Source organism: Moschus berezovskii, chromosome 9 (assembly GCF_049115385.1).
Source record: "Moschus berezovskii isolate FMDL1 chromosome 9, NW_MosBer_1.0, whole genome shotgun sequence".
In the NCBI taxonomy this organism is placed as follows: domain Eukaryota; kingdom Metazoa; phylum Chordata; class Mammalia; order Artiodactyla; family Moschidae; genus Moschus; species Moschus berezovskii.
Genome location: NC_142468.1, coordinates 66,755,511 through 66,775,964, shown reverse-complemented (window position 1 = coordinate 66,775,964; position 20,454 = coordinate 66,755,511). Strand labels below are relative to the sequence as shown.

The following is a 20,454-nucleotide window of genomic DNA, read 5'->3' as shown; positions in this document are numbered from 1 at the left end:
GAAATCTTTAATATCTAGTAATGTAGCTGCTTGTTCGGAGAGTAGTATATTTTAAATTTCAATATATTTTTGTCTAATTTCCTTCCCAAAAGATTATACCGATTTATATGCTTAACAGTAGTGTATCAGAATACTTTACCACATTCCTTGTCATTACTAGGTGTTATCAAACTCTTTAATCTTTGCCTGTCTTATTAGAAATGGTATCCTATTTTTAGCTTTTCTTTTTGTTATATTTGATGAGCATCTCTGTATGTTTCTGGGCCATTTGTATACTTTCTTCCCTGTGAATTACGTATTGATGTATTTTTCCCCATTTTTCTACTGTACTGTTCCTTTTTCTCTTATTTTTAAGAGCAGTTAGAATATTAAGGAAAATGTTCCATGTCATAGATGTTGCAATTGTTTCCCCTGTTTACTTTTGTTTTGATTTTGTAATTTTTCCCCTGTGTGTGTGTTTAAATGTAGTCAAATTTATTGACCTTTCTCAGTGGCTTCCTGGTATATTAAGCTTAGAAGGGCCTCCCATTCTGAAGTTATGAAAGTATTTGCTATGTTTTTTTTTCTGGTATACTAATGAATATCTTCTTAATTTAAATATTTGACCCATTTGAATTTTTTTGGTGAAGAAAATGAGATGGGCTTGAACATCCATCCTCTCTCCGCTGATAATGTTAGGGGAAACACACTGACTGAAGCTGCCCATCCTGGCCAGGCACCATAGTAACCATTTGGATGAGTTATTTTATGACAGGAGGTTCCTTACTAGGAACATGGAACTAATAAGCCACCACCAATAGGAATAGTTCTGGAAAGGTCAAAAGGAGATGCCACCTGTCTTACCACCTCCCAGAATCCTTCTCACTGGCATCCATCTTGGTTGAGCAATGCATGTGCCACCAGGAAGGACACTGAGTCAAAATGATTGGCCAGAAACAACCTGGAAACTAATCCCAATCACCATAATACCTGAGACTGCAAGCCACATGGCAGAACAGTCCTCCTGGGTTCTCTCACCCCCCTGCTCTCTGCCCAGGCACCCCTTCCCAATAAAGTCTCTTGTTTTGTCAGCATGTGTGTCTCCTTGGACAGTTCATTTTCGAGTATTAGGAAAAAGCCCCCTTTTGGGCCCTGGAAGGGGTCCCCCTTCCTGCAACAATATGAAAAAGCCATTTTTATCATTTGCTTAATTCCTGTGTATATACCTGGGTTATCTTTTAAAATTATTTTCTTTCATTGATCTATTTGTACTTTTGTGCCAGAACTATATATAGTGTTTCAGAAGTTTCTTTGCCAAGATCTGAAGTTAGAGGTGGTCATTATTGTATCCTGGCTCTAATTAGTCTGTGGTTTACACATATTTACATAAGCTCAGCTTTCAGCAAAAATAGCCTTTTTCGAATCCTGAGCAGGGGCTTCCCAGGTGGTGCTAGTGGAACAGAATCTGCCTGCTAATGTAGAAAATTTAAGAGAGTGAGGTTCTATCCCTGAATCGGGAAGATCCCCTGGAGGAGGTCATGGCAACCCACTCCACTATTCTTGCCTGGAGAATCCCATGGACCGAGGAGCCTGGCAGGTGAAAGCCGATAGAGTCTCATAGAGTTGAACAGGACTGAAGCAACTTAGCACAGACACATGCGGAATCCTGTACAGGTGTGGGGATGAAGGGAAATAATGTGTTCATATCTTTGTTTTGTTTACTTTTACCTTTTAACCGTTTTCGCTTACCTCTCCATTAAATCAACATTAAGTTTGATGTCTTATTTGTGAAAGTTCACTAAGATCCTATAATATGTGATTATTTCACCTTCTTCATTCATTCATTCAACCTACATCTACTGAAAAATATGCCAAGAATTGTGCAAGGCACTGGAAATAATCAGTAAGAGTTGGACATTGTACTTACCCATGAAAAACTTAGTTCTTGAAGGAGACAGATACATAGAGTTAATTTACAGTATGGTAAATAATACTGTAGTAAATATTTTATTAAACATTTGAAAAATCTTGAAGAGAGAGGTTAGCCTGTTTTCACTGGGAATGGGGGTGTTGTCAACAAGTCTAGTCCACAGGGTGATTTGTCTTGTCAGTACTGAATAGGATTTAAACATGTAGTTCTTTTCCAAAAGCGAGAAGGGCCTAAGACTTGAAGGTGATGGTTCACATGCATGGATTTAACTACACAATTTGGTGAGTTTCCAAAAAGATCAATGACTTCTCAAAAGCATCACATGAGTCATTCACTCATCTTTACTTGATTCACTCCCTTCTGGTTTCATTCTAGATACCACTTAGTCTTATAAAATAGGTTTATGAATCATTTGATTTAGCCTGGCTATACAGAATATTAAATTGATTTCTAATCATTACGAGGGAGCTGGGTTCAGTAAAAACCTCTCTTCTCTCTGCAGGAAAGGCAGAGTGGATGGTTTCTCAATTTTCAAGTGTGAGGCAGAGGAGTATGAGCTATTTATAGATTCACCTCCCCCCACAGATGAACACAATAGAAGCCTGAAATCAAATGGTGACCAGATGTGCCCAGGCATCTCCCAGTCTGTATTTAGAAGTTGGAAAAGACAGAACCGCTAGGAAGTTGGTCTCAGGGCAGAATTGGTTGGACTCACTCATAAGACGATTGTATACAAACAGCCCCTTGCATCTGGTCTGCAGGAGCAGAAGGGTAAAAGAAGTGTGTGTGCAAACTCATTTTTCTTGCTGCTTTTCTTGGAAATCGGAGATTATTCCTTTGTTAGTCATTTCGTTGCTCAACTCTTGCCTCTGTAGTTGGGTGGTTAGAAAGAGTGGAAAAGCTTTCTGGGGATATGTGCTGAGTTGATGTGGAGTGAGAGCCAGTGTGACTTCCGTGCTGTTGGTGGAGGTAGTGGTTCTGCTCAGATGAGGAGAGATCTGACCGAAATGGAAACCCTCAGTTGCTTTTTCTTTTTACTATTCCTTCCTTATTAAACTAACCCTGTCTTGCTTGTGGTGGTGTTATGGTTTGGAGTACAAACATGTAGTGGTTTCTGGCTGGTATTGCTTTTCCTTTCCTTCCCACATTAAAGATTTCTGAGAAAATAGAAGCAGCTTCCTCCTTTAATAAGCATCTGGCACCATTTGCATGGAGTTTAGAGACTTGATTTCAGGGTTTGGAAAAGTAATGTTTAATTTTGGAGAATGTTCTCATGAACGACTCCTATAAGTGGCAAAAAAGAAAAAAATACCACGTTTTGAGAACCTGCTGTATTCCAGGTACTGAGCTGAGTACCTATCCAGTAAGTTCTTGAGGGCTACACTACTAATAGGTGGAGTCCAGATTGAAACCCAGATCCGGTGCCTGCAAAGCCCTTGCTCTTTCCACTACCCCTGCCACCTGTTGTGTGCGCTAACTCCTCCTGACTATGCGCTTGCCTCTGATATGTGAAGTATGATATGAATTAGCTGACAATTAGAAGAATTTGAATTGTTAAACTTGGCATTTATCATAAGAAAGGATCCAGGAACCATAATGAGGAACATGTGGTTTCAAGCCTCCCTGTTGATGCTTCTCTCTGAGATATGGAGAACACCATCTATTTTAAATTTTGTGTCTGAAGCAAGTGCTGTCTACAAGTGGAGTCAGGGTGTTTTCTACTGAACCCCTCAAATAACTGTAGTTGACCCAGTCACTTTCTGAGATGCAAGAAATAGCTCCTACTTTATAACAAATGGATGCTTTGTTTTACCTATTCTGACCCAAGATGTTGTTATTGTTTAGTCATTAAGTCCTGTCCGACTCCTTGTGACCCCATGGACTGCAGCAGACCCAGCTTCCTTGTCCTTCACTATCTCCCAAAGTTTCCTCAAACTCATATCCATTGAGTTGGTGATGCCATCCAACCATCTCATCCCCTGTTGCCCCCTTCTCCTCCTGCCCTCATCTTTTCCAAGCATCACGGTCTTTTCCAATGAGTTGACCCTTTGCATCAGGTGGCCAAAGTCTTGGAGCTTCAGCTTCCAATTAATATTCAGGGTTGATTTCTAAAGATTGACTGGTTTGATCTCCTTGCTGTCCAAGAGATTCTGAAGAATCTTCTCCAGCACCACAATTTGAAAGCATCAATTCTTTGGCACTCAGCCTTCTTTATGGTCCAACTCTCATATCCATACATGACTACTGTAATAACCATAGCTTTGACTATACAGACCTTTGTCAGCTAAGTGAAATCTCTGCTTTTATTACACTGTCTAGATTTGTCTAACTTTCTAAGGAGTGAGTGTCCATTAATTTCATTACTGCAGTCACCATCAGCGGTGATTTTGGAGCCCAAGAAAAAAAATCTGTCAGTTTCCACTTTCCCCTCATCTATTTGCCATTAAGTGATGGGACTTGATGCCATGATCTTAGTTTTTTGAGTGCTGAGTTTTAAGCCAACTTTTTCACTCTCCTGTTTCACTTTCAGCAAAAGACTCTAGTTCCCATTCACTTTCTGCCATTAGAGTGGTATTATCTGCATATCTGAGGTTGTTGGCATTTCTCTTGGCAGTTTTGATTCCAGCTTAGGATTCATCCAGCCTGGCATTTCGCATGGTATACTCTGCATATAAGTTAAATAAGCAGGGTGACAATATACAGCCTTGACGTACTCCTTTCCCAATTTTGAACCAGTCTGTTGTTCCATGTCCAGTTCTAACTGTTGCTTCTTGACCTGCATACAGGTTTCTCAGGAGGCAGGGGAGGTGGTCTGGTATTACATCTCTTGAAGAATTTTTCACAGTTATGATCCACACAGTCAAAGGCTTCCGTGCAGTCAGTGAAGTAGAAGTAGATGTTTTTCTGGAATTCCCTTGCTTTTTCTTTGATCCAGTGGATGCTGGCAATTTGATCTTTGGTTCCTTTGCCTTTTCTAAATCCAGCTTGAACATCTGAAAGTTCTCAGTTCACGTACTGTTGAAGCTTAGCTTGGAGAATTTTGAGCATTACTTTACTAGCTTGTGAAATGAGTGCAATTGTGCGATAGTTTGAACATTGTTTGGCATTGCCCTTCTTTGGGATTGGAATGAAAATGACCTTTTCCAGTTCTGCGGCCATTGATGAGTTTTCTAAATTTGCTGACAAGTTGAGTGCAGCACTTTCACAGCATCATCTTTTAGGATTTGAAATAGCTCAGCTGGAATTCCATCACCTCCACTGGTTTTGTTTGTGAAACAAACTTCCTAAGCCCTACTTGACTTCACACTCCAGGATGTTTGGCTCTAGGTGAGTGACCATACTCTTGTGGTTGTTCGGGTCATTAAGACCTTTTTTGTATAGTTCTTCTGTGTATTCTTGCCACCTCTTCTTAATCTCTTCCGCTTCTGTTAGGTTCTTTCCATTTCTGTCCTTTATTGTGCCCATCTCTTTGGTATCTCCTATTTCTTGATGAGATCTCTAGCCTTTTCCATTCTATTGTTTTCCTCTATTTCTTTGCAATGTTCAATTAAGAAGGCTTTCTTATCTCTCCTTGCTATTCTCTGGAACTCTGCATTCAGATGGGTATATCTTTCCCTTTTTCCTTTTCCTTTCGCTTCTCTTCTTTCCTCAGGTGTTTGTAAGGCCTCCTCAGACTACCATTTTGCCTTTATGCATTTCTTTTTCTTTGGGGTGGTTTTGGTCACCACCTCCTGTACAATGTTATGAACCTCCATCCATAGTTCTTTAGACACTCTATCTACCAGATCTAATCTCTTGAATCTATTCATCACCTCCACTGTATAATCATAAGTGGATTTGATTTAGGTTATACCTGAAGGCCTAGTGGTTTTCCTTACTTTCTTCAATTGAGCCTGAATTTTGCAATAAGGAGCTCATGAGCCACAGTCAGCTCCCAGTCTTCGTTTTGCTGGCTGTATAGAGGTTTTCCATCTTCAGCTGGAAAGAATATGATCAATCTGATTTTGGTATTGACCATCTGGTGATGTACATGTATAGAGTCGTCTCTTGTGTTGTTGAAAGAGGGTATTTGCTATGATCAGTGTTTTCTCTTGACAAAATTCTGTTTGCCTTTGCCCTGCTTCATTTTGTTCTCCAAAGCCAAACTTACCTGTTACTCCAGGTATCTCTTGACTTCCTACTTTTGCATTCCAGTCAACTATGATGAAAAGGACATCTTTTTTTTGGTGTTAGTTCTAGAAGGTCTTGTAGGTATTTATGTATCCATTGAATTTAAGCTTCTTTGGCATTAGTGATTGGGGCATAGACTTAGATTACTGTGATGTTGAATGGTTTGCCTTGGAAATGAACTGAGATCATTCTGTTGTTTTTGAGATTGTACCCAAGTACTGCATTTTAGACTCTTTTGTTGACTATGAGGGCTACTCCTTTTCTTCTAAGGGATTCTTGCCCACAGTAGTAAATATATTAGTCATCTGAATTAAATTCACCCATTTCCATCCATTTTAGTTCATTGATTCCTAAAATGTCGATGTTCACTCTTGATATCTCCTGATTGACCATGTCCAATTTACCTTGATTCCTGAACCTAACATTCCAGGTTCCTATGCAATATTATTCTTTATAGCATCGGACTTTACTTTCACCACCAGACACATCCACAGTTGAGTGTTGTTTCTACTTTGGCTCAGCCTCTTCATTCTTTCTGGAGCTACTTCTCCACTCTTCCCCAGTAGCCAGGTTTTGAAGTGGACTTTACAAGTGGTGAAATGTGCCCATGAAGGAACCTGGGATCTGCGCACTAACCCTGCCAGCAGGTTGCTCCTTTCCTTCCTGGCACAACTCAGTATGGCCTGGTACCTCTTTTTCTTTTTTAGCTGTACCACATGGCATGCAGGATCTTAGGTCGCTGACCAGGGATTGAACCCGTGCCACCCACAATGGATGTGTGGAGTCTTAACTACTGGATCACCAGGAAAGTCAGCCTTTTTTTTTTTTTGATACCTCTTTTTTTTTAATTAATTATTTTTGCCTTTTCATACTGTTCGTGGGGTTCTCAAGGCACGAATACTGAAGTGGTTTGCCATCCCCGTCTTCAGTGGGCCACATTTTGTCAGAACTCTCCACCATGACCTGTCTGTCTTGGGTGGCCCTACACGGCGTGGCTCATAGTTTCATTGAGTTAGACAAGGCTGTGGTCCATGTGATTAGATTGGTTAGTTTTCTGTGATTGTGGTTTTCAGTCTGTCTGCCTTCTGATGGAGAATGACAGCATCAGACCTTGCTTCCATCACCAGTCACATCCACAACTGGGTGTTAATGAAAGTGAAAGAGGAGAGTGAAAAAGTTGGCTTAAAGCTCAACATTCAGAAAACAAAGATTATGGCATCTGGTCCCATCACTTCATGGCAAATACATGGAGAAACAGTAGAAGGCTTTATTTTGGGGGGCTCCAAAATCACTGCAGATGGTGACTCCAGCCATGAAATTAAATGACACTTACTCCTTGGGAGAAAAGTTATGACCAACCTAGATAGCATATTAAAAAGCAGAGACATTACTTTGCCAATAAAGGTCTGTCTAGTCAAGGCTGTGGTTTTTCCCGTAGTCACCTATGGATATGAGAGTTGGACTATAAAGAAAGCTGAGTGCTGAAGAATTGATGCTTTTGAACTATGATGTTGGAGAAGACTCTTGAGAATCCCTTGGACTGCAAGGAGATCCAACCAGTGAATCCTAAAGGAAATCAGTCCTGAATATTCATTGGAAGGACTGATACTGAAGCTGAAACTCCAATACTTTGGCCACCTGATGCGAAGAGCTGACTCATTGGAAAAGACCCTGATGCTGGGAAAGATTGAAGGTGGAAGGAGAAGGGGACGACAGAGGATGAGATGGTTGGATGGCATCACTGACTCAATGGACATGAGTTTGAATAAACTCTAGGAGTTGGTGATGGACAGGGAGGCCCGGTGTGCTGCAGTCCATGGGGTTGCAAAGAGTCGGACACAACTGAGCGACTGAACTGAACTGAATTATTTTTGGCTATGCTAGGTCTTCATTGCTGCACAAGCTTTTCTTTAGTTGCAGTGAGCGGAGGCTACTCTTTGTTGCAGTGCACTGGCTTCTCATTACAGTGGCTTCTCTTGTGGATCATGGGCTCTAGTGTACGTGGACTTCAATAGTTGTGCTGCACTGGCTCTAACTCAGTAGTTGTGGTGCATGGGCTTAGTTGCTCTGTGGCATGTGGGATCTTCCTGGACCATGCATTGAACCCATGTCATGTGCATTGGCAGGTGGATTCTTTACCACTGAGCCACCAAGGAAGCCCTTGGTACCTCTTTTTCTAAGTAGGTCCTTCCTCATCTGTGAAGTACCCTGGGGTGTCCAGTTTCATGCTGGGGAGGAAAAGATGAAAGCAGGACCTCCAGTTTGAAACCAGAAGAATCTTAATATATGTTTTTGAATGAGATGAAATCCTATATTGTTTTCTAGTTCTATCCTAAATTCCACCCGCTTTAATTTCCAGATATTTATTTTTCAGTGAAGATGAACCTCATCTGCTCAGTATCTTCCACATAGCATTTATATACCAGAGAGAATGAGTCTCTCAGGCATTCAGCAGCTTCGTTAGGGCTTTTAGAGGTTTATCAACTATGCTTCATTGAAAATCAGCCCCAAGTTTCTGAGTGACTGTCCAGGTTTGTGTCAGTGCATCTCTGGGTTGTCACCAACAAATGACTTTTGAGCTAAGTACTCTACACTGTCAGGTCTCTCTTTGATCATCTAGTTTTTGTTTTTGTTTTGTCTTTTGCATGCACTTTAATAAGTGCCTGTGACAACACCAAGAAGCACCTTTGTTCCAGGGCTGTTGGCTAAGGCCAGAGTCACACTTTATTTGGTTGAGGTAACTTGAGGTAAAGATCTGAGGTGCAAGAAGTGCCACAAGATGAGTGTGGTTTGAGGTCTCGTGATTCTAACATGCAGCTCTGTCTTCTGCAAACTAGGGCAGTCTTCAGGGTTGGAGGAGGAAAGTGTGGCTCGAGGTGGGGAAGCTGCCTGCCGGTGGGATGCAGGAGGCAGATGCTGTTCAGATCAACATGAAATTAATCTCTTTAACCAGACCTTGCATTGCTGAGAATGATACCGGCTTCAGCTGGGCTGCTGAGCCAGACTGTGAAACTGGAACCATGTTGGGGGTTCAGCTCGTTTGCTTCTCCAGCATTTAGATTGGTCTCTAGAGACCCATTCAGACTAAACAGTATTAAAAACAGGAAATTTGCTCCTAGCAGCATGGTTGCAGGAAAACTTTTTCCTCTTAGGCAGGAATGAGAGTTAAAAACAGAAACTCCATCCTCCAGGCTTGTTTTCTTCTTATATAAAAGTAGCGCTTGCAACTCCCAATGACCTGAAGCAGCTTGGCCCTACTTGACTGCCTGTCAGACTACTGCCTGAGGGGATTCATTACAGAAGGTGGTAAAGAGCCCTTGTGAACACATATGGAGGCAGTGCTCTGTGGAGGACGCTGACATGGTGATGTTTATCTTCACCTAAGATCACGTATGCAGAATTAACGCGGGAAGCACTTAGGGGAGACCTAGAGAACAGCTATTGTTTAATTTGATTCAGCACCCATTTATGGTGTGTATTCTGGATTGGTCCCACAGGTTATGTATTCATTTATTCAGTCATTGTTAACTGAGCACGTACTGTGTGGTGTGCATGGGTGCCTCAGACATGTGATGTGCTTTTTATCCCTTTTGTACTGCGGGACCTGCTCGGGTTTGCTTCTGACAGTCAGCCTAGGGCAGCCCTGAATCAAAGGGTTCAACTCCTGGGACTGCTTCTCTTCTGCATAATTTGCTGCTGAGATTGATGGGGGTGGACAGGGGACATTTTGGAAGAAGAGAGTGAGGACAAAGAGGAACGTAAAACTTTGAGAGGAGGGGTTCCCTGTTGGCTCAGTGGTACAGAATCTGCCTGCCAACGCAGGAGACTCGGGTTCGACCGTGGCGCCAGGAAGATCCATCATGCTGTAGAGCGTCTCAGCCCCTGCAGCACAACTATTAAGCCTGTGCTCTAGAGCCTGGGAGCCGCAATTACTGAAACGTGCACACCCAGGCCTAGAGCCAGAAAAAAGTCCACACAGTAAACAAGAGACCCAGCATAGACAAAAATAAATAAATTTATAAATTATATATATATATTTTAAAAAGCTAGAGAGGAAATGCTGTTCTTTTCTCCCTCTCCCACTGTGATGTCACTCTGCCTAAGTAGTCCAGCGGGGAGAGAGTGGACTGAAGGCCTCAGTGAACATGAGTGACCCTAGCCTCTGTTCACCTCTGTTCACCATGCTTGATCAGTGTGTCACAAACAAGGTTCTGTAGTAGAAGAAACTGTGGTGAAAAGATTCTTTACAGATGTGTGCCATTATTTTTTGCTAGTAGGAAAAACAGAACTGCTTTTTAAAGCTTTAAAGTGGAATATACACACAGAAAAGTGCACCTATATTAGAAGTGAACAGGTCAAATTTTCTATCCACTTGAACTTTTACAAACTGAGCACACCTATATAACCTGCATGCAGATCAAGAAATAGGGCCTTACCAGCTCCTCAGAAGTCCCACTTGTGCTCTGTTAAAATACACTGTAAAGCTCTTTCTTGGGGCTTTTTTCCAGTGTATGCTCTGCAATGTTGAGAGGAGAAATAATGTCCCTACCTAGCCTGCTAATCTCTGAATTTAAGTGGACAGGCAGGCCAAACACAGCCTTTCCTGGCTTTCTCCTCAACCTTCCTTTCTTTTTCTGACTTGCAGCTGTTAGTATACTATTAACCTCCTCTTACATTCAGCCCCTGGTTTCTGGCAATAGAGACGCATTTTGATGTGCTCTCTCTCTCTCTCTTTCTTTTTTTTGGCTATGCCGTGAGTCATGTAGGATCCTAGTTCCCCAACCAGGAATATCAAGCCCATGCCCCCTGCATTGGAAACTCAGGGTCTTAACCATTGAACTTCCAGGGAATTCCCCATTTTAGTTTGTTTTTGCTTTGTGTTTTACATTTATGAAATATACTGAAAGTGAACAGGTGCATTTCTTTGTAAAAAAAAAAAAAATGTTACAGAGAACTCTTCAAAATAGAGTCGATTAGCAGGGTTCCAGTCTGTGTGCTGCTTTAGTGTCCTCCTCAGCCTTGGTACTCTTCAGGCTGAGTGTATGCCAGATTTAACTGTTGTATGTAGGATTACATTACAGCCCAGCATCATGAGTTATCATGCAGGCAGAGCAGTTGGCAAGCTTTCTGGGAAGCTATGCCTTTGCTTGGGTTAGCTTTATGCTTGATCACATGGCCCACATAGAAATGGAAGGTATATACATAAAGGGGAGCCGATAAGAAGAAAGGTCATAGAGTTAGAATTTTGTAAACTGGTCAGACTTTATGATGACTTTTTTTTTTTTTATGATGACTTTTTAAGATGACTTTAAAAAGTCATCCATCATGCAATTGTGGTTTTGGTTAAGACTGGGCTGTAGTGCCACAGAGTCTGGGTTGGAACCCCATCTCTGACATTTCTAGCTGTGTGACAGGGCAACTTTTTGGATTGCTCTCTGATTTAGTTGTCTCATCTGTAAAATGGTGATAATAGTATCAACTTCATGGAATATTGTGAGGAGTAAATTGTTAATGTATCTAAAGTGCTTTGAATATCACCTAGTACACTTCAATAGTGAATAAATGTTCTTGTTACTTTAATATCTGTCATGACACTAGACTGGCAACTGTCTGAACCTCTTCTTTTTTTTAAATCTAAATGCCAGTCAGTATGGGGTTGAGGTAGAATATAGAGTTTCCACTACGGAAGTTTACTTCATGGCCAACTTCATTTGCACATGGTTATTTCATAAGATGAGGACATACATCCACAGCATGGGAAAGAACAGTAACGTTTTTTAAGGCTTAGTCTTCGTTTCCTGTAAATTCTTTCTGTAGTAAGGTAGAACCATTGTAAACTTCTTATCAGTTTCACTCTGCAGGGGTGGCTGAAGTTTTCCTTCTCAAAGAAAGTGAAGTTTCCACATCAGCAAGATTGATATTACCTGGGAACTTATTGGGCTCTACCTCAGACCTACTGAATCAAAATTCTAGGGGTGGCATCCATCAAACTTTTTAAATAGCCCTCCAGGGGATTATGATACATTCTAAAATCCAGAACCACCACTATGTGTAGACAGTGGGGGAACATAGTCATAAGTATAGGTTGGGGGAAGGATTAGCTGGGAAACATGTTATCTTAATGAGCTAACTTCTTCCCAGTGTAATATTCTCTAGTTTACGGTGTGCTTTCACATATATTGTAATCATCACATATATTTGCATAAAATTGTTGTGGTAGATACCATTATTTCCACATTTATTTTTTATATTTTTGGCAGCACTGGGTGTAGGATCTTAGTTCCCCACCTGGGAATTGAACCTGTGCCCCTTGCAGTGGAAGCACAGATTCCTAACCAGCAGGGAAGTCCCTGTTTCTACAGTTTAGAAGAGTTGATAAAGACTGCTGTCACCTAATAAGTTGTAGAACTGGGAACTTTGTCATTTGAAGTCTCCTGAATCCAAATCCTGGCATCTTTCTGTAGCACTGCATAGCCTTTCTGTCCTTGTGCTGTGAGTGGGCTGGTTTTTGTCTGGCTTTCTCAGTAACAGATCCAGAAATGGGGAGCTGTGAAGGTCATTTATTAGGAAGTATTGCTAGAAAAGGAAGTGGTTGGTAGGGTGGGGAACTGAGACTGCAAGGACAGGAAGGAGGAGTCCAAGCAACTCCATGAAGACAGAGTATAGTGAAGTGAAAGACGCTCCGTCGTGTCTGACTCTTTGCGACTCCATGGACTATACAGTCCACGGACTTCTCCAGGCCAGAGTACTGGAGTTGGTAGCCGTTCCCTTCTCCAGGGGATCTTTCCAATCCAGGGATCGATCCCAGGTCTCCTGCATTGCAGGCAGATTCTTTACTAGATGAGCCACAAGGGAACTCCAAGAATACTGGAGTGGGTAGCCTATCCCTTCTCCAGTGGATCTTCCCAACCCAGGAATTGAACCAGGGTCTTCTGCATTGCAGGCGGATTCAGAGTATAGTTTTCTGAATCAAGAGTCAAACCTGTCAGTCTTAAGGGAAATCAACCCTTGAATACTTGTTGGAAGGACTGATGCTGAGGTTGAAACGCCAGTAGTTTGGTCATCTGATGTGAACAGCTGGCTCATTGGAAAAGTCCCTGATGCTGGGAAGGATTGAGGGCAGAAGGAAAGGAGGGCGTCAGAGGATGAGATAGGTGGATGGCATCACTGATGCACTGGACATCAACTTGGGGAAACTTCGGGAGATGGTGAGGGACAGAGAGGCCTGGTGTGCTGAAGTCCATGGGGTTGCAAAGAGTCAGACATGACTGATTGACTGAATAGCAACAACAGCAATCAAAAATGTCCTAAGTTTCCCTGCATCCATCCATCACTGGTAATAATTGCCTTTTGAAGAATATCTGGCTCTTAAAAGGAGCTCCGGAGGGCAGTCCTCCAAAAAAAGAGACAAAGGGATACAGATACTAACTTTTGGAAGTTAAAGCACACCCATTGGCTGGTACACATGAAAATAGTAAAGAAATTGAAATGTATTGATATATAGACGTAGAACATTAACAACACCTCCTATACCATCAAAGCTGGTCAGAAGAGTGTGGTAGGAAACTAAGGAATTCTGAAATACATGCTGATGCCAGAGTGGGCTATGGGAAAACCCCTCTGTATGTCCTTCCCCAAGACTTCCTGGGAGAGCCCTGTGCCTCCCCCATGTGTCTTCTAGTTAGGTCTGTGGTCTATAAATAGTCTCCTGTATCTTCTACATCTACCAGTGTGGGCATTGAGAACTGATATTCATAAAGATGACTTCAAGTCCTGCCATTGCCAAATCCTTAGACACTAAGAAAGAATATACTGAATAATTTGAAATTTTTAATGTACATGAAGTGTTGACAGTGATTTCTGGTTAACTAAAATATCGGAAATATGTTTTTATTAAGAAAATCTCATTTTGTGATCATTTAGCCAAAAATGGCTTGAAACTTCCCTGGTGGTCCAGTGGCTCAGACTCCATACTCCCAATGCAGGGGTCCCGGGTTTGATCCCTGGTAAGGGAACTAGATCTTACATGCGACAATAAGACCCTGCACAGCCAAATAAATAAATTGAATAAATAAAAGTGGCTTCAGTTCAGTCGCTCAGTCATGTCCGACTCTTTGCGACCTCATGAATCACAGCACGCCAGGCCTCCCCATCCATCACCAACTCCCAGAGTTCACTCAAACTCATGTCCATTGAGCTGGTGATGCCATCCAGCCATCTCATTCTCTGTCATCCCCATCTCTTCCTGCCCCCAATCCCTCCCAACATCAGAGTCTTTTCCAATGAGTCAGCTTGTTGCATGAGGTGGCCAAAGTATTGGAGTTTCAGTTTTAGCATCAGTCCTTCCAATGAACACCCAGGATTGATCTCCTCTAGAATGGACTGGTTGGATCTCCTTGAAGTCCAAGGAACTCTCAAGAGTCTTCTCCAGCACCACAGTTCAAAAGCATCAATTCTTCGGTGATAGCTTTCTTCACAGTCCAACTCTCACATCCATACATGACCACGGGAAAAACCATAGCCTTGACTAGACGGACCTTGGTTGGCAAAGTAATGTCTCTGCTTTTTAATATGCTATTTAGGTTGGTCATAACTTTCCTTCCAAGGAGTAAGCGTCTTTTAATTTCCTGGCTGCAGTCAGCATCTGCAGTGATTTTGGAGCCCAAAAAAATAAAGTCTGACATTGTTTCCACTGTTTCCCCATCTATTTCCCATGAAGTGATGGGACCAGATGCCATTCAATATTACAGTAATCCAAGTCTATGCCCCAACCAGTAATGCTGAAAAAGCTGAAGTTGAACGGTTCTATGAAGACCTACAATACCTTTTAGAACTAACACCCAAAAAAGATGTCCTTTTCATTATAGGGGACTGGAATGCAAAAGTAGAAAGTCAAGAAATACCTGGAGTAACAGGCAAATTTGACCTTGGAGCACGGAATGAAACAGGGCAAAGGCTGATAGAGTTTTGCCAAGAGAACACACTGGTCATAGCAAACACCCTCTTCCAACAACACAAGAGAAGACTCTACACATGGACATCACCAGATGGTCAACACCAAAATCAGATTGATTATATTCTTTGCAGCCAAAGATGGAGAAGCTCTATACAGATAGCAAAAACAAGACCAGGAGCTGACTGTGGTTCAGATCATGAACTCCTTATTGCCAAATTCAGACTGAAATTGAAGAAAGTAGGGAAAACCACTAGACCATTCAGATATGACCTAAATCAAATCCCTTATGATTATACAGTGGAAGTAAGAAATATATTTAAGGGACTAGATCTGATAGATACAGTGCCTGATGAATTATGGACTGAGGTTCGTGACATTGTACAGGAGACAGGAACCAAGACCATCCCCATGGAAAAGAAATGCAAAAAAGCAAAATGGCTGTCTGAGGAGGCCTTACAAATAGCTGTGAAAAGAAAAAGTGGCTTAACCATTGCTATGTGATGATCATTCATGCTGTTCACTGAATATTCATGGCTGTTGTGTGATACATTCACTTTCTGGTCCCATTGTGTGTGTGGGGGGGAGTTTGCATATGATGAGCTCTGTGAGTATATTTAAGAAGAAATGATGTTTGAGCCTTCAGTTGCTGATCTGTGACCTTGCAAAGCCCTCTTTCCTTCTGGCATCAAGATCAGTAACATTGGAGATAGATAGTTCTGTCAGAGAAGCTACAACCACCAAGACTCCCTACTGACCCCCAAGTAGCATGAGCCAGAAATAAACTTTTGTTGTTTTCAGCTACTATGCTTTAGGGATTTGCTACAGTAACCTAACTTTGTCCTGACTGCTAACTCTTCAATGTTGAGCTTGTCGTAACTTTAACTTTAGTAGTGCATGCACGCATGCTTCAGTTGTATCCGACTCTGTGCAACTCTGGACTGCAGCCCACCAGGCTCCTCTGTTCATGGGATTCTCCAGGCAAGAATACTGGAGTGGGTTGCCGTTTCCTCCTCTAGGGGATCTTCCTGACCCAGGGATCAAACCCAATCCCTAGGATGTCTCTTATGTCTAAAGTGCATTGACAGGCAGGTTCTTTACCACTAACACCACCTGGAAAGCCCAACTTTGGTAGAGTATCAGGTATTTTAAGAAAATGGGTCAAGGTGATTTGTTCATGTACTTTCATTTATTTTCAATGGTAAATGATCTTAATGTGTTTCAAAGTGTTGTTGTTCAGTGGCTCAGTCATATCTGACTCTTTGCGTGCCCATGGACTGCAGCACACCAGTCTTCCCTGTCCTTCACTATCTCCCGGAGCTTGCTCAAACTTATGTCCATTGAGTCGGTGATGCCATCCAACCATCTTGTCCTCTGTCTTCCCCTCTCCTCCTGCCTTCAATCTTTCCCAGCATCAGGGTCTTTTCTAATGAATTGGCTCTTTGCCTCAGGTGGCCAAAGTATTGGAGCTTCAGTATCAGTACTTACAATGGATATCCAGGACTGATATCCTTTATGATTGACTGGTTTGATCTCCTTGAAGTTCAAGGGACTCTCAGGAGTCTTCTCCAGCACCTCAGTTCAAAAGCATCGATTCTTTGGTGCTCAGTCTTCTTTATGGTTCATCTTTCACATCCATACATGACTACTGGAAAAACCATAGCTTTGACTATACAGACCTTTGTTGGTAAAGTGATGTCTCTGCTTTTTAATACACTGTCTAACAGTCATTAAGACAGTATGGTACTGGCACAAAGACAGAAATATAGATCAAGGGAACAAAATAGAAAGCCCAGAGATAAATCCACACACCTATGGACACCTTATCTTTGACAAAGGAGGCAAGAATATACAATAGAGAGAAGACAATCTCTTTAACAAGTGGTGCTGGGAAAACTGGTCAACCACTTGTTTGTTAAAGAATGAACTAGAACACTTTCTAACACCATACACAAAGATAAACTCAAAATAGATTAAAGATCTGAATGTAAGACCAGAAACTATAAAACTCCTAGAGGAGAACATAGGCAAAACACTCTCTGACATAAATCACAGCAGGATCCTGTATGACCCACCTCCCGGAATATTGGAAATAAAAACAAAAATAAACAAATGGGACCTAATTAAAATTAAAAGCTTCTGCACAACAAAGGAAACTATAAGCAAGGTGAAAAGACAGCCTTCAGAATGGGAGAAAATAATAGCCAGTGAAGCAACTGACAAAGAATTAATCTCAAAAATATACAAGCAACTCCTGCAGCTCAATTCCAGAAAAATAAACGACCCAATCAAAAAATGGGCCAAAGAACTAAACAGACATTTCTCCAAAGAAGACATACAGATGGCTAACATACACATGAAAAGATGCTCAACATCACTCATTATCAGAGAATTGCAAATCAAAACCACAATGAGGTACCATTTCACACCAGTCAGAATGACTGCTATCCAAAAGTCTACAAGCAATAAATGCTGGAGAGGGTGTGGAGAAAAGGGAACCCTCTTACACTGTTGGTGGGAATGCAAACTAGTACAGCCACTATGGAGAACAGTGTGGAGATTCCTTAAAAAACTGGAAATAGAACTGCCATACGACCCAGCAATCCCACTCCTGGGCATACACACTGAGGAAACCAGAATTGAAAGAGACACATGTACTCCAATGTTCATTGCAGCACTGTTTATAATAGCCAGGACATGGAAGCAACCTAGATGTCCATCAGCAGACGAATGGATAAAAACGCTGTGGTACATATACACAATGGAGTAGTATTCAGCCATTAAAGAGAATACATTTGAATCAGTTCTAATGAGGTGGATGAAACTGGACCCTATTATACAGAGTGAAGTAAGCCAGAAATAAAAGCACCAATACAGTATAATAATGCATATATATGGACTTTAGAAAGATGGTAACGATAACCCTGTATGCGAGTCAGCAGAAGAGACACAGATGTATAGAACAGTCTTTTAGACTCTGTGGGAGAGGGCGAGGGTGGATGATTTGGGAGAATGGCATTGAAACATGTATATTATCATATGTGAAACAAATCACCAGTCTAGGTTTGATACATGATACAGGATGCTTGGGGCTGGTGCACTGGGATGACCCAGAGGGATGGGATGTGGAGGGAGGTGGGAGGGGGGAATCAGGATGGGTAAAACATGTACACCCGTAGCAGATTCATGTCAATGGATGGCAAAACCAATACAATATTGTAAAGTAATTAGCCTCCAATTAAATTTATATTAAAAAAATATATAAATTTATTTTAATTGGAGGCTAATTACTTTACAGTATTATATTGGTTTTGCCATCCATTGACATGAATCTGCTATGGGTGTACGTGTTTTACCCATCTTGATTCAAAAAATACACTGTCTAGGCTTGTCATAGCTTTTCTTCCAAGGAGCAAGCATCTTTTAATTTCATGACTGCAGTCACCATCTGCAGTCATTTTGGAGCCCAAGAAAATAAAGTCTGCCACTGTTTCCATTCTTTCCCCATTTATTTGCTATGAAGTGATGAGACTGGATGCCATGATCTTAGTTTTTTGAATGTTGAGTTTTAAGCCAGCTTTTTCACTCTCTTTTTTCACCTTCATCAAGAGGCTCTTTAGTTCTTCATTTTCTGCCATAAGGGTGGTGTAATCTGCATATCTGAGGTTATTGATATTCCTCCCTGCAATCTTGATTCCAGCCTGTACTTTATCCAGCCCAGCATTTTGCATGATGTTGCATATAAGTTAAATAAGCAGAGTGAAAATATATAGCCTTGACATACTCCTTTCCCAATTTTGAATCAGTCTATTGTTCCTCGTCTGGTTCTAACTGTTGTTTCTTGACCTGCATACAGGTTTCTCAGGAGGCAGGTAAGGTGAGGTCTGGTATTCCCATCTCTTTAAGAGTTTTTCACAGTTTGTTGTGATTCACATAGTCAATGAAGCAGATGTAGATATTCTTGAATTCTCTTGCTTTTTCTATGATCCAGTTGCTGCTGCTAAGTCACTTCAGTCGTGTCCGACTCTGTGCGACCCCATAGACGGAAGCCCACCAGGCTCCCCCATCCCTGGGATTCTCCAGGCAAGAACACTGGAGTGGGTTGCCATTTCCTTCTCCAATGTGTGAAAGTAGAAAGTGAAAAGTGAAAGTGAAGTCGCTCAGTCGTGTCCGACCCCTAGCGACCCCACAGACTGCAGCCCACCAGGCTCCTCGATCCATGGGATTTTCTAGGCAATAGTACTGGAGTGGCTTGCCGTTGCCTTCTCCGTTATGATCCAGTAGATGTTGGCAATTTGAGCTCTGGTTCCTCTGCCTTTTCTAAATCCAGCTTGAACTTCTGGAAGTTCTTGGTTCACGTACTGTTGACGTGTGGCTTGGAGAATTTTGAGCATTACTTTGCTAGCATGAGAAAATGAGTGCAATTGTATGGTAGTTTGAACATTGTTTGGCATTGCCGTTCTTTGGGATTGGAATGAAAACTGACCTTTTCCAGTCCTGTGGCCACTGCTGAGTTTTCCAGATTTGTTGGCATATTGAGTGCAGCACTTTCACAGCATCATCTTTCAGGAATTGAAATAGCTCAACTGGAATTCCATCACCTCCACTAGCTTTGTTTGTAGTGATGCTTCTTCAGGCCTTCCTGACTTTGCACTCCAAGATGTCTGGCTCTAGATGAGTGATTGTACCATCGTGGTTATCTGGGTCATGAAGAACTTTTTTCTATAGTCCTTCTGTATATTCTTGCCACCTCTTCTTAATATCTTCTGTTTCTGTTAGGTCCTTTAATTATGTCCTTTATTGTGCCCATCTTTGCATGAAATGTTCCCTTGGTATATCTAATTTTCTTGAAGAGATCTCTAGTCTTTCCCATTCTGTTGTTTCATCTATTTCTTTGCATTGTTCAATTAAGAAGGCTTTCTTATATTTCTTTGCTATTCTTTGGAACTTTGCATTCAGATGGGTATATCTTTCCTTTTCTCCTTTACCTTTCACTTCTCTTCTCAGCTATTTGTAAGGCCTCCTCAGAAAACCATTTTACCTTTTTGCATTTATTTTTCTTTGGGATGGTTTTGATCACTGCCTCCCGTACAGCATTATGAACCTCCATCCATAGTTCTTCAGGCACTCTATCAGATCTAATCCCTTGAATCTATTTGTCACTTCCACTGTATAATCATAAGGGATTTGATTTAGATCATATTTGAATGACCTAGTGTCTTTCCCTGCTTTCTTCAGTTTAGCCTGATTTTTGCAATAAGGAACTCATGATCTGAGCCATAGTCAGCTCCTGGTCTTCTTTTTGCTGACTGTATAGAGCTTCTCCATCTTTAACTGCAAAGAATATAATCAACGTGGTTTTGGTATTGACCATTTGGTGATGTCCATGTGTAGAGTCGTCTCTTGTGTTGTTGGAAGAGGG

The 20,454-nt window shown here is 41.6% G+C and overlaps 1 protein-coding gene and 1 pseudogene across 1 annotated transcript in view; both read left to right on the top strand.

The window, feature by feature from the left end:
• Window positions 1-20,454, top strand: part of LOC148776475 (stAR-related lipid transfer protein 9-like) — an 81,076-nt gene that overhangs the window by 19,137 nt on the left and 41,485 nt on the right. The gene's annotated exons all lie outside the window — the stretch shown is intronic.
• The window catches only part of LOC148776476 (importin subunit alpha-1 pseudogene), a 30,870-nt pseudogene that overhangs the window by 835 nt on the left and 9,581 nt on the right, over window positions 1-20,454 (top strand).